Here is a 15,786-nt window from a genome sequence, read left to right as displayed (position 1 = left end):
TATAAGATAAAGAGATATGATATGATGATGCCATGTTGATAATGATGTTATTTATTGCTCACACTCACCTTATGCACTACTTCTTTCAAGGTGAGGCAGAATGTTCATATATGTCCATAATGGAATCGAGGGTTCAGGACCTTACGTCACCTCGATAGAGCGCAGTTGTCTAGAGCCGTTATGCATGTATGATGACAAGTATATTTTGATGAGCATATTAGTATAAGCATTTTATGATGAGCATGTCATAATTGCATCACACCGGGCCTAGTTGGCCGGGCAGTCACCGCCAAGGCGGGCAGCTATACAGATACACCATGACTTTTTGGCATGGGCAGACACCACTAGTTGGCGGCATGAGATGGTACCTCGGACGCGGGAGGCCTGGACGCAGGCTAATGTTATTGATTATCACACCGTTCCGATACGAACGGGCAGCTTACATATTATGCATGCATGACATGATGATGAGTATTAGTAAGACAGCATGCATTACTTCTGTTATGATTGTCATTCGGATCCAGATGTTTCATATTGATGTCTTCATTATATTATTGTTGTCTTTCGTCATTGTTTATGCCTCTCATACCCAGAACAATATTCGTACTGACGTCCGTTTTCTTTGGACGCTGTGTTCATGCCCACAGGTAGACAGGGAGGCGAGCTTGATCCAGATTCTTAGGAGTTGTCAGCTGATTGGAAGCACTCCATTGTCCGGAGGTGTTTATGATTATTCTTTTGGTATATATGCATATTTTGGGCACGACGGAGTCTTGTTCCGTCTATGTATATAGTATGTCAGTAGAGGCTCGTAGATACGCAGTGTGGGTTAGATGGTCTCACAAGATGTTATCATATGTATATATATTGTTTTGATGGTCGAGAGGCAAATGTATATAAAGTATTTATGTTTCTATATAAAATATGTTTCCCTATAACTTCATGTAAAAAGTTGATAAAAAAGGCTTTAAATAAGTAAGATGAGTAGTAGACCTAGCGGTGCTCGGTGGCTAGCCCCGGGTACCCGTCGCGGCCCCTAGCTGGGTCGTGACAGAAGTGGTATCAGAGCAGTTCGTCCTAGGAAGTGTCTACGAGCCGTGTCTAGTAGAGTCTTGTTTATGGTGTGTTGCGCGCCACGCTAATAAACATGAGGCTACAAGGCATTTAGGAAAACGACCGTCTTTCTTCTTATGAGATCGTGCGATAGAGCCATGTCTAAGATTATATTCCTCCTAAAAGTGTGTTATGATTTCAGAAAAATGCCGCCAAAGGGAAAAGCTACAGCCGCGCAGAAGGGCAAAGCTACGACGAAGAGGCGGGCAGAAAGAGAGCCTCCGGCGAATGTAGAGGAGGGTGAATCACAAAATGAGGCCTCGCCCAATGTAGAAGAGCAAGGAGGAGCCTCAGTTCCAATTCCACCCCCAGTTACTTCGGGTCAACAAGTGACCGAAGTTATTCATCTATTGACGCAATTGGTTGCCGCCCAGGCACAGCGGCAGAGTGCGGGCCCGAGTGATCGTTCAACCAGTATGAGAGCACGTGATTTCCTGACTCTAAATCCTCCGGAATTTTTCGGGTCGAAGCTGGATGAGGACCCACAAGGCTTTATCGATGAGATATTGAGGACGCTGAAACTTATGCATGCTACTGAGCCCGAGTCGGTAGAGTTGGCTTCTTACAGACTCCGCGATGTGGCGGTATTGTGGTATAACAACTGGATAGCATCGAGATCAGAAAGTGCACCTCTTCCTGTTTGGCAAGAGTTTGTTGATGCTTTCATTCGCCACTATTTACCGCCCGAGGTCCGCCGAGCTAGAGCGGACTGGTTTTTGAATCTGAAGCAGGGAAGCATGAGTGCTCGGGAGTATAGTATGCAGTTTAATTCTCTGGCCAGGTATGCCCCGACTATGGTGACCGACATGGGCGATTGTGTACACAGATTCGTGAGTGGTTTGGGGCTACATTTGTTTAGAGATTGTCTGACGGCCTATTTACAAGACGGGATGGATATTTCCCGAATACAGGCACACGCTCAGAATCTTGAGGAACGACAACGGCTGCAGAGAAGTGATCGTGATAATTACAGAAGGTAAGGTAAGAGGGCTAGGTCTATGGGGGCGAGCAGTGAATATAGAGGGGGATCGAGACAGATGCATTCCAGGAACTCAGGTCAGTCAGCGACTAGTGCTCCTCCCAGATTATCAGATAGGAGGATCGATCATTCTTTTCAGTCAGGACAGGGCCAGAGTCCGAAGACCTCAGATTCTCAGTTTAGGGGAGATTCTAGTCAGAGGAGACCCTCAGTAGCGCAGTGCAGCCAGTGCGGTAGACTACATTCCGGACAGTGCCGTCAGGGTTCGGATGCTTGCTATGCCTGCGGGCAGGTTTGTCATATGATGAGAGATTGCCCTTCAGCAAGAGATAGAGTTGGGACTTAGCCTACGGGATCAACAACTGGGTCTTCTTCAGTATGTCCAATAGCACAGACTCCTCAGACTACAACAGGTAGAGGCAGAGGCAGAGGGGGAGCATCCACTTCAAGTGCCGTTCAGCCCCGCGTATATGCCTTGGCTGGGCGACAGGATCTTGAGTCCTCCCCAGATGTTGTCACAGGTACATTGGCTATATTTTCCCGTGATGTATATGCTTTGATCGATCCGGGTTCTACTTTCTCTTACGTTACTCCGTATGTTGCAGATTGTATTGGGGTGAAACCCGAGCCCATTAAAACTTTTGAGGTATTCACTCCGGTTGGTGATCCGGTAATAGCAAGGAAAGTGTACAAAAATTGTGTCATTGTGATATGTGATCGCCAGACTAAAGCCAATTTGATTGAGCTTGAAATGATAGATTTTGATGTAATTATGGGTATGGATTGGTTGGCCTCATGTTATGCTACTGTGGATTGCCGAACAAAAATGGTTCGATTCCAATTCCCGGGAGAGCCCGTACTTGGCCTATTTCTATTCCTCCCTATCGAATAGCTCCGGCAGAATTGAAAGAGCTGAAGGCACAGTTGAAGGACTTGCTTGAAAAGGGGTTTATAAGGCCCAGTTCATCGCCGTGGGGAGCACCAGTCTTGTTCGTGAGAAAGAAGGACGGATCTCTACGGATGTGTATCGATTACAGACAGTTGAACAAGGTAACAATAAAGAACATGTCACACCCCAACCTTACTAGGGTGTGATGGGCACCCGACCCCATATTCAGAGCCGAGCAAACCCGCTAACTCTTATTACATACTTAATCTCTTTAGATTCTTACATCAATAAGAAATGAAAAACATAGTTAAACCTCCAGAATCTTTCTTTCGTTATTCTCAAGTCAAACAAAATCTGTGGTCATGTGGGGTCTGTAACATAAAATATAAAGACACATCGGCTGGTGAAGCTGCTTTAAAGACTGACATACTATACCCATGACTCTGTCTGCAAAGTCTCTAACTTCGAACAAGACATCATAGCATAGTACTCTGACCCGGCAACACTCCAGAGCAAATGAAGCTTGCCAACTCCGCTGGAACATCTCCTATAATAGCTTCTACTCATCTGGGTGTACCTGCGCGGCATGAAACGCAACCCCCGAAGAAAGGGGGTCAGTACGAGCAATGTACTGCGTATGTAAGGCATGAATGGTAACATAGTAAGGGATATAAATATGAATAATAACAGAATGGAAATATAGAGCATATCATGAGGTAAAAGAGTAACCTGTACATCTGAGTGACTCTTAGGGCGGATGCCATGCTTGCTTAGCTCTCTTTGAAAAACATTTTTTGTTCATATATATAGCAAATAGAACATATCATAGCGTCGAACAACGTCGGCTCCCCCACATATGTCCCGCGTCCGGGATGATAAGTTACGCCAACTGACCAGGTGGCAATGCGTCTATAGCGCAACATATGTCCCTTTTTCCCCATATTCCCCATATGCGTATACATATATCATGTACATATATCATATAAGCAGCATGCATGAGAGCCCAAAGAAAGTCATGTATCTATCGGAGTGACGTAAGGCCGGTAACCTCCGATTATATTATGGAATAATCATCATGGCTTTGTCTCACCTTGAAGGAACAATTATTATAAGATGAGACTAGCAACGGATAACAGCGTTAAGTGAACATAGAATAAGATCATAACCATGTTGCGAGTCAATCCGAGTTAGTATAAGAAAGTTATGGACATTGTCCCTTACAAAAACCTTTAAACATAAAATCAATTTCATCGTAGTCATCGTAGAAATATTCTCATCCTTGACATCATCATTATCATTGTAAAACATATCCGTCGTTGTTGTCATAAGAGCTTACAAAATCATAAACCTCTCTTTTGGGAGAATACGGGCACTTTGGAAAAACATTTACGAGTTATCGGGAAGAGAATCATGCCTTGGAATCATAAAAATCTAACTTTTAAAAACAAGGAAGATATGAAAACAATTATGAAGTCATAACATCGGAATCATGCCTTGAAAGAAAGGGACGAGCCTTAACATACCTGCTCCACGTCCTATTAGCTATGCTTAATTGTCCAAGCTCGCTATCACTAGTCTACCTTCAAGAAGATTGACACAATCATTAGACTCATCATCATATACTTGTCTTAATCCTTCAAATAAATTTCACTTATGATCTGCCGAAATTTCGGCAGCATCTCCCCTGTAAATATACCATCCCCGAGAATCTAACTCGCCCCAAATCATCAATCATCAATCAACAATCCGAGAATTTAACTCGGCCAAACTATCAACAACAATACCAACAATCGTGCCAACAACATCCACAATCAATTCAACGACATTTCATTTATATTCAATTCAATTCAGATAATATTCAAAACAACCCAATCAACATACTACTTCACTCGACACTTTCCAAATTCAACAAGAACAATAACAACCTATTTCCTTCTTTCAAACTCAATCACAACAACCCAACTTACAATCTTCCAAACACATCTCTTATCTCCAAATTCATGAGTTATATCAACAACCCATACATTAACAAATTTATTCTTACAAATATAAGAAACCACACTAATGTCACACTAACTTCTTCAATAATGCACAAACGATTTCAAATTCATTTCATGCCACCAAACCTTCATTTTACATCATGGAACCCACAACACAACAATCAAACTACCAAATAAAATTAATTCATCACTTCTACACCACCACCATTCACACGGCCTCAACCATACACATACATATTTCATGAATTCCATCCATTTCTACATACAACAACATACCTAAACCATCCATAACATATATAAAAGAAGATTAAACCTTACCTTCCTCCACTTGTCTTCTTACTTGGCTAGGGTTTATGAGTTGCCCAAATGAATGCTTTGCTTGTTCCAATAACTACTCCATGTTAATAAGGGCCTTCCATTTAGTAGAAAAGCTAGAAGAAATAAATTTTTTTGGATCAATTTTCCATTGCTCATATTCGGCCAAGCCATGGCCGAATGGTCCCTCTTTCCCTTTTTTTTTTTCTTCTCCAAGTTATATGTCTTGCTATGTAAGCCTTGTCCATATTTATAATTAGTTCCAACAAATAGAAGGGTGGACACATGTCCCCTTCTCCAAGCTTCTCCAACTTTCCTTAAATTAAAGATGAATATATCCTTATTTGTCATCACTTTCTATATATATATATACATGGTCCCTCCAAATACCAAATGAGCATATACCACACGGCCACTTGGCCCATTTTATTTTAAGAATCATAAGTTTCCATAATTCACTTTCAACCCCAAACTTTCCTTAATATTTCCAGGAGCCACCTTGTGAATTTTCCTTTTTACCCTTGACCTTTCTCAACATTTCCATACTAATAAACAACGTGTATATTAAAATAATTTTGAAACATAGTCTTGCCCTTAACTTCTCACAATTATTTTGAATTATCCGAATTGATGATTTGTTTGACCAATTACAGGGTGCCAAGTGGTTCTCTAAGATAGATCTGAGATCTGGTTATCATCAAGTGAGAATTAGGGAAGGAGATATTCCCAAAACCGCTTTCGGAACGAGGTATGGCCACTATGAGTTTCGAGTGATGTCGTTTGGGTTGACGAATGCTCCGGCAGTGTTTATGAATCTAATGAATAATGTGTTCAAGCCATTTCTGGATCTCTTCGTGATAGTATTTATTGACGATATTCTAGTGTATTCCCGCACATAATTAGAACATGCAGATCACTTGCGAATTGTCCTGGGAGTCCTTCGAGCCCGAAAATTATATGCAAAATTCTCAAAGTGCGAGTTTTGGCTAAATTCTGTGGCATTCCTGGGTCATATTATTTCAGATGATGGCATCCGAGTTGACACTCAGAAAATAGAAGCTGTGAAGATTGGCCAAGGCCTACAACGCCTACGGAAGTTCGTAGTTTTCTAGGTTTGGCAGGTTATTATAGAAGGTTTGTAGAGGGCTTTTCATCTATTTCATCCCCATTGACGAAGCTAACCCAGAAGTCGGCAAAATTTCAATGGAATGATGCATGCGAGCGTAGTTTCCAAGAGTTAAAGGACAGGTTGACCTCAGCTCTAGTACTAACAGTTCCAGAAGGGCCAGATGGCTATGTTGTGTATTGTGATGCTTCTGGTGTGGGACTAGGATATGTATTAATGCAGCATGGGAAAGTTATGGCATACGCTTCAAGACAGTTGCGGAAACATGAGAATAATTATCCAACCCATGATCTCTAATTGGCCGCGGTTATTCACGCCTTAAAGATATGGAGGCATTATTTGTATGGTGTGCACGTCGATATCTATACAGATCACAAGTGTCTCCAGCATATTTTCAAATAGAAGGAGTTGAACCTGCGGCAGAGGCGGTGGTTAGAATTGTCACGACCCGACTAGGGGCCGCGACGGGTACCCGGAGCTAGCTACCGAGCACCGCTCGCTCTACTACTCATCTTACTCATTTAATGCTCTTTTTGCAAATTTTATACATGAAAGTATAAGAAAACATATTTTGTATAGAAACGTAAATGCTTTATATTCATTTGCCTCTCGGCCATCAAAATAATATATATACACGTGATAACATCCTGTGAGACCATCTAACCCACACTGCGTATCTACGAGACTCTACTGACATACTGTATATATATAGACGGAACAAGACTCCGTCGTACCAAAAAATATACGTATGTACCAAAAGAATAACCATAAGCACCTCCGAACAATGGAGTGCTCTCTATCAGCTGACAGCTACTGAGGATCCGGGCCAAGCTCACCTCCCTGTCTACCTGTGGGCATGAACACAGCGTCCAAAGAAAACGGACGTCAGTACGAATATTGTACTGAGTATGAAAGGCATAAACAATGAAGAAGACATCAATAATATAATGAGAACATTAATATGAAACATCTGGATCTGAATGACAATCATAAGGGAAGTAATGCATGCTGTCTTACTCATACTCATCATCAAGTCATATATGCATAATATACAAGCTTCCCGTCCATGTCAGAACGGTGTGATAATCAATAACATTAGCCCGCGTCTAGGCCTCCCGCGTCCGAGGTACCATCTCATGCCGCCCACTAGTGGTGTCTGCCCATGCCAAAAGGTCATGGTGTATCCGTATAGCTGCCTGCCTTGGCGGTGACTGCCCGGCCAACTAGGCACGGTGTGAAATGCTTATGTCATGCTTATCATAAAATACTTATAGTAATATGCTTATCATCATATGCTTATCTTATCATAGTATGTGCATAAGGCTCAAGATCAGCTTTACTCTATCGGGGTGACGTAAGGTCGTGATCCCCCGATCCCATTATGGAGCAATTACTGACATTCTGCCTCACATTGAAGGAACTAGCACATAAGGTGAGTGTAGGCAATAAATAAAATCATTATCATTATAGCATCATCATACCGTATCTCTTATCTTATATAGACATTTATGAATTTAGGCTTTTAACTTTCCGGAAAATGGGAACTCATGGAGAGGGTAAAGAGTTTACACTATAGGATTCATGCCATTAGAAGGAAAGGACTAGCCTCACATACCTTGGTCGTTTAACTAAGCTATCGCTCACTTGTTCTCCTCCGACATCACGTCGTTACTTTCATGAGCGAATTCAAATTAGCATTAGTTAATTGACTACAAGAACGCATCGTTAATTCTAGGAAATATTGGGCAGCACTCCCTTTGTTTATACTAAATTTCCCATGTTCTATATCAACTCCCAACATTCACAATACTACTCACAATATCACAATCAACAATCATCATTTATGTATATTTAGCAAAATCCACCATTTTCCTCCAATTTTCCCATATTTCTCCTTATAACTCATCTTTGTGTTTTCACGCGTTTAATACTTGTTTTATGATATAAACATCACTATAACGTATTCATAATCACAACTCTTCAACTTTCATGATTCAATTCCACTATCATTCAATTACGTCACTATTCACTCAGTAATGACCCACTTTCTATGTTCTTCTATATTTCAAGTATCTAAGCCTTCCAATACCTTAAACAACATGAAATGATCAAGAAAATTACCTTGGATGATGGTTGAACAAGTCTTGAGTTGAAATACTTCACTTAGACAAAACCCTAGTTCCACCTTCTTTGGAATTCCTTGACTTAGATGAACTATGAGGAGTTTCACACTCTTGATTTCATGAATTTGGGTGTTATTGATCTAGATTTTTACTTGAATTCTTGGTTTGGAAGTGTTTGGAAGTTTCTAGAGAGAGATTGGGTCGTGTAGTGAGAAGGAGAAATAATAAAAATGAACTTGGATCATATTTTTATAAATACAAAACCAGTCCCGATGCCATTATACGGTCCGTATAATTGACCGTAAAACTGACTCAGTGATCACCCCTTTTTGTGTCAACTTGACGGTTCATTTGACGGGCCGTATAATTTTGTACGGTCCGTATAATATACCGTAAAACCCACTTTTCCTCAACTTCCTTTTGTGACACTTTAACGGTTCATTATACGGCCGTAAAACCATTATACGGTCCGTATAACCATTATACGGTCCGTATAACCTACCGTATAATTTGCCAGTTCACTGAGTCTTATTTTGTCACTTCGTTTAATCTCCGATCCTTAGGGGACCTTCTTTAACAATTGTTCAACACCTCGATACCAATCAAATGAACGTTACCACTCGTCTCCACAACATCGTATACACTATATCCTTGTTAGCCTATTAACTGTACGCTTAACGGGAAAATTTCCGGGGTGTAACAAGAATTGTTGAAAGACTATGATGTGGACATTTTGTACCACCCTGGAAAAGCTAATGTAGTAGCCGATGCGCTTAGCCGTCGATCAATGGGTAGCTTATGTGAAGTTCCTCCAGAAAAGAAGGAGATGGTTCGCGAGCTCCATCGATTAACAAGTCTTGGAAGACGCCCAATTGATTTGGGTAATACAGGCATCGACATTAATGACCCCACAGTTTCATCCTTGAATATAGAGGTGAAGGAACGACAATATGAAGATTCTCAATTAAGCCGATACCGAGACCTGTCTCTTGAAAAGGAAAAGTCTCCATTTGAAGTTTCCGTAGATGGGATCCTTAGATATCGAGGCAGGCTATGTGTACCGGATGTGGCAAAATTGTGCCAACGGATTTTAGAGGAAGCACACTATTCTCGGTATTCTATTCATCCTGGTGCAACTAATATGTATCATGACCTCAAATTGATATACTGGTGGGATGGCATGAAGAGGGACATAGTAGATTTTGTGGCACAATGTCCGAATTGCCAATAGGTAAAAGCCGAACATCAGAAGCCAGGGGGCTTGTTGCAAGCAATGGAAATTCCTACTTGGAAATGGGAAGTGATCAACATGGATTTCATCGTGGGATTACCCCGTTCCCGTGGCAGGTATGATTCAATATGGGTGATCGTGGACAGACTTACAAAAGCAGCGCATTTCCTCCCAGTCAGAACCACGTATTCGGCAGAAGACTATGCCAGGTTGTATCTAAAGGAAATAGTGCGACTTCATGGAATTCCTCTGGCCATTATTACTGACAGAGTGGCACAGTTTACAACCAAGTTTTGGAAGTCCTTTCAAGAAGGTCTAGGTACTCAAGTTAAGCTCAGCACGGCGTTTCATCCACAGACCGACGGGCAAGCCGAGCGCACTATTCAGACCTTGGAAGATATGCTACGAGCATGTGTGCTGGACTTTGGTGGTAGTTGAGATGAGCATTTGCCCCTTATTGAATTTGCCTATAACAACAGCTATCATTCCGGTATTCAAATGGCTCCGTATGAAGCTTTGTACGGAAGGAAATGTAGATCTCCAATTGGATGGTTTGAAACCGGAGAAACACAATTGATAGGCCCCGACTTGATCCAACAAGCAGTCGAAAAGGTTAAAGTGATTCGAGACTGACTGTTAACAGCCCAAAGTCGTCAAAAGTCTTATGCGGACAACCGCCGACGAGACTTGGAATTTCAGGCTAATGATTGGGTATTTTTGAAAGTCTCGCCTATGAAAGGGGTAATGAGATTTGGTAAAAAGGGGAAGTTGAGTCCAAGATACATTGGACCTTATCGAATCATCCGTAAGGTGGGTCGAGTAGCCTATGAACTAGACTTTCCCTCAGAACTCGAGTCCGTACACCCAGTTTTTCATGTTTCAATGCTCCGCAAGTGTATCGGAGACCCCACAAGAATAGTTCCAGTGGATGATGTCCAGGTGACAGAAAAATTGTCATACGAAGAAGTGCCGGTTGCTATCCTAGATAGACAGGTGCGAAGGCTTCGGAATAAAGGAGTCGCTTTAGTCAAGGTTCTATGGCGAAACAACAACAAGGAAGAATGACTTGGGAAGCGGAAGAGAAGGTGAAGGCTAAATATCCGCATCTATTCCAATCTCCAGAAGAGGTTCGTGATGACATGCCGAGATCGCAAGGTATGTATACTTACTTTTTATACTTTTGGTCGTGTGTGGCCATAGATATGTGATATTGTGATGTAGCCCTGTGAGGCGATGATATTATGGGTTGTTGTGACAGGTTGGTAGCGCCAAATTATAGGGAAAACTCTGGTGAAATGTTTGTAGAATCTCGACTGTTTAACATTCGAGGACGAATGTTCCAAAAGGGGGGAAGAATGTTACACCATGGGAAATCCCCCGTACATGTACTATGAATAGGACAACGAAGGTCATGGTGTAGACGACATTTCGATGAGTGAGGAATAGTATTTGATAACCCCAAACGAGATTTCAAAACCATCCGAGATGAGGGAAGGAAGTTGTTAAGGAAAGCGAGTCGTATGTTGTATATCGGATAAGAATAACAAGAAACGATGTGGTGAGGGCATAATAGTGTCTTAGAGACATGCAATGACGTCCCTTAGATTGGTATTGAAGTGTTAAACAAGTGTTAAGAAGGTTCCATAAAGATCGGGGATCAAACGAGTCGACGAGAACAAAAACGGAACCACTGGGCATTATACGGTCCAATCTGCGGACCGTATAAATTATACCAGCCGTAGATTTGGCCATATAATTGGCCAAAGGAGGGACCAGCCACTGGACCAAATGTACGCCCAAACATACGGTCCGTATAAATAGTATGGACCGTATGTTGGTCCGTATAAGTTGGCTCGGCCAGCTTTTAAGTTTAAGTGTAAGGGTCCATTTTATTTCATCCATTTCATTTCCTCCACTCTCCAACTCAAGAACTCTCTAGAAAAGTCTCAAAACACTTCCACCACAAAAATACCAAGGAAATCAACGATCAACAACATCAAATTCATGAATCAAAGTGTATGAAACCTAAGTAGAGTTCATCTTCCTCAAAGAAAATTAAAGGAGGTGAGATAGGGTTTTGGTGCTAGAGGAGTATTCTCATTCAAGGCTGGTTCAACTATCATCTAAGGTAAGTTTCCTGACTTTAGCATGTTGTTTAAGGTGTTAGAAGACTAAGAAGCTTGAATTATAGAAAGACACGGAAAATGGGTCTTGAATGAGTGAATAGTGTCACAATTGGAAGATAGTTGAATGGAATCATGAAAGTTAATATGTTATGATTATGAATACTTTATAAATGACGTATAGACCACGGAATAGGTGTGAACTAAGCAAAATTATGACGACGCGCTAAAACCATTAAATGTGAAAAAATTGGAGAAAAATGGTGGATTTCTCTTAATGTGTATGAGCGAGGAATGTTGATACTATATTGTGAGTGTTGTTGTAAATGTTTGGGAGTTGCAATAGAACATGGGAAAAGTAGTAGAAACAAAGGAGATGCTGCCCAATTTTCTCTAGGAATAATGATGCGTTCTTATGGTCGATTGGCTAATTATAATGCGCATTCCCTCGTGAAGGTAGCGATGTGATACTGAAAGGAGAACGAGTGAACGATAGCGAAACTAAGAGACAAAGGTATGTGAGGCTAGTCCTTTCTTTCTAATGGAAGAATAACTATATCATGAATTCCTTTCCTCTTCATGAGTGCCTATATTCCGGAAAGCTAAAAGCCTATATCCATAAGTGCTGATATAAGATAAAGAGATATGATATGATGATGCCATATTGATAATGATGTTATTTATTTCTCACACTCACCTTATGCACTACTTCTTTCAAGGTGAGGAAGAATGTTCATATATGTCCATAATGGAATCGAGGGTTCACGACCTTACGTCACCTCGATAGAGCGCAGTTGTCTAGAGCCGTTATGCATGTATGATGACAAGTATATTTTGATGAGCATATTACTATAAGCATTTTATGATGAGCATGTCATGATTGCATCACACCGAGCCTAGTTGGCCGGGCAGTCACCGCCAAGGCGGCAGCTATACGGATACACCATGACTTTTTGGCATGGGCAGACACCACTAGTGGGCGGCATGAGATGGTACCCCGGACGCGGGAGGCCTGGACGCGGGCTAATGTTATTGATTATAACACCGTTCCGATACGGACGGGCAGCTTACATATTATGCATGCATGTCATGATGATGAGTATGAGTAAGACAGCATGCATTACTTCTGTTATGATTGTCATCCGGATCCAGATGTTTCATATTGATGTCTTCATTATATTATTGTTGTCTTTCTTCATTGTTTATGCCTCTCATACTCAGTACAATATTCGTACTGACGTCCGTTTTCTTTGGACGTTGTGTTCATGCCCACAGGTAGACAGAGAGGCGAGCTTGATCCCGATTCTTAGGAGCTGTCAACTGATTAGAAGCACTCCATTGTCCGGAGGTGCTTATGATTATTCTTTTGGTATATATGCATATTTTGGGTACGACGGAGTCTTGTTCTGTCTATGTATATAGTATGTCAGTAGAGGCTCGTAGATACGCAGTGTGGGTTAGATGGTCTCACAAGATGTTATCATATGTATATATATTGTTTTGATGGTCGAGAGGCAAATGTATATAAAGTTTTTATGTTTCTATATAAAATATGGTTCCTTATAACTTCATGTACAAAGTTGATAAAAAGTGCTTTAAATGAGTAAGATGAGTAGTAGATCTAGCGGTGCTCGATGGCTAGCCCTGGGTACCCGTCGCGGCCCCTAGCTGGGTCGTGACATTTTTCCTCTAAGCTCTCCTTTCTTTCCACTCACCGCTTAAGAACTACTCTCCTCTACTCCCTCTTCCCCCACATTCTTATTTTGCAATGCACTATGACCCTTCTCCTTCAACTCCCTCATTTTGTTATAGATCTCAATCACTTGGGAGGGGGTCATGGGATTCAGGACATGTTTGACACCATTGTTGACCCTGTATTGGTTAGTTCTCCCATTATGGTTGACGGACCTATCATATTGCCATGGTCGGCCAAGTAGAAGACGACACGCTTGCATGGGAACAACATCACATAACACCTCATCGTGATACTTCCTAACCGCGAATTTGATGATAGCTTACCTAGTGTCACACCCCGACCTTACTAGGGTGTGATGGGCACCCGACCCTTACTTAGGGCCGAGCGAACCCTCAGACTCTTGCTGCACATAAAATCATGTCAAACTTTTTAAATCAAATAAGATAAAATACATAGCAATTTTTTTCAGAAATATTCTTTCTCGTAGCTTCCAAGCCGAACAAATCTGTAGTCATACACAATTCAATACACAACTCAGACCAACATATCGGCTGATGGAGCCGCTTACAGACTGACACACCATACCCACGACGCTGTCTACAAAGTCTCTAACATCATACAGAAACCATAACACGCATACCAAACCCTGACTCGGCAGTCCTCCAGGAGCAATTGGAGTTCGCCACCACTGCTGAAATATCTTTTATAGTGTCCTCATCTCGTCTGGGAGTACCTGCGCGGCATGAAACGCAGCCCCCAAAGAACCGGGGGTCAGTACGGAATATGTACTGAGTATGTAAGACATAGAATACAGAAAGCAGAACCATAATCGAAACAAACAGTACCAAGGGTGAGCATATAATCCAGATTGCCGAATTACTTACTTCTCAGACACAGTTCATACAGACCAATACCGACCATACAGACCGACACAGACCATACCGACCAATACAGACCGTACAGACCGTACAAATCATACAAGCATAACAAAATCATACAGAGCATACAGAATGCCGACATACTTACTTTCCAGACACAGATCGCACATACCGATACCAGATGTCAGAAGGAGTGTGGCACGTACAGAACGCACAGATAAGGTCATACATCAGAAGGAGTACAGAACGTACTGAACACTCAGATGATGTCATATATCGGACGGTATACAGAACGTACAAATTACTCAGATGATGTCATATATCGGACGGAATACAGAACGTACAGATTACTCAGATGATGTCATATATCGGACGGAATACAGAACGTACAGATGATGTCATATATCGGACGGAATGCAGAACATATAGAATACTCAGATGATGCCATATATCGGACGAAATACAGAACGTACAGATGATGTCATATATCGGACGGAATGCAGAACATACAGAATACTCAGATGATGCCAGAACATGCAGAATACTCAAAATCGTATGTCACATATGCGTATAACAGAACCTGGCCCCGTGATAAGGGACGCGGTAAATAGAATCATCATATATCAAATTCATGTATCATGTATGCATATATCAGAACCCGACCCTCCAGTGAGGGGTGCGGTAACAGAGCCCGGCCCTCTAGTACGGGACGCGGTGAACAGACAGATCATATGCCATCCTGGCCACCACCCCATATCATCATATCATCATACCATATAACAGAGCCCGGCCCGCCTATGAGGGATGCGGTGAACAATGCAGAGGAATGCGCACAATAACAGAACCTGGCCCGAGACGCAGTGAATCATATCGTAGCGGATACACGAGGACATAACAGAACCTGGCCCGGGACGCAGTGAAAGATACATTGAGTCATGCACGAGCAGAGTCGTGAGAAACCACATGCATAGGAATCAAGACTCGACAGACCAGTATACTTACCGATACCTGGGGGCTCGGAACAGATTTCAGGTCAATCCGACGTAGTATGAGAAAGTTACGTGCGTTCGAAGTACAGAACGCTTTATAAGCGTTTCAGAAGCCTTTTTCGGGGAATCAGAGTCAGTCATATCAGACACCTTCAGATGTCCTTACGAATCAGATCAAATAGAGATTTTGGAACCATACTTACGTATAAGAAAATTATAGACGTCTTGATACAGAAACCTCTTCGAACATTTCAGAGCAATCCGAGATCGTATACCGAAGTTAGGGACATTAAATCTTACAAAAGTTCTCAAACCAGAATAAAC

The sequence above is a fragment of the Lycium barbarum genome, chromosome 1, assembly GCF_019175385.1.
Source record: "Lycium barbarum isolate Lr01 chromosome 1, ASM1917538v2, whole genome shotgun sequence".
NCBI classification, from domain to species: Eukaryota; Viridiplantae; Streptophyta; class Magnoliopsida; order Solanales; family Solanaceae; genus Lycium; species Lycium barbarum.
Note: the sequence above shows the minus strand (reverse complement) of the source record.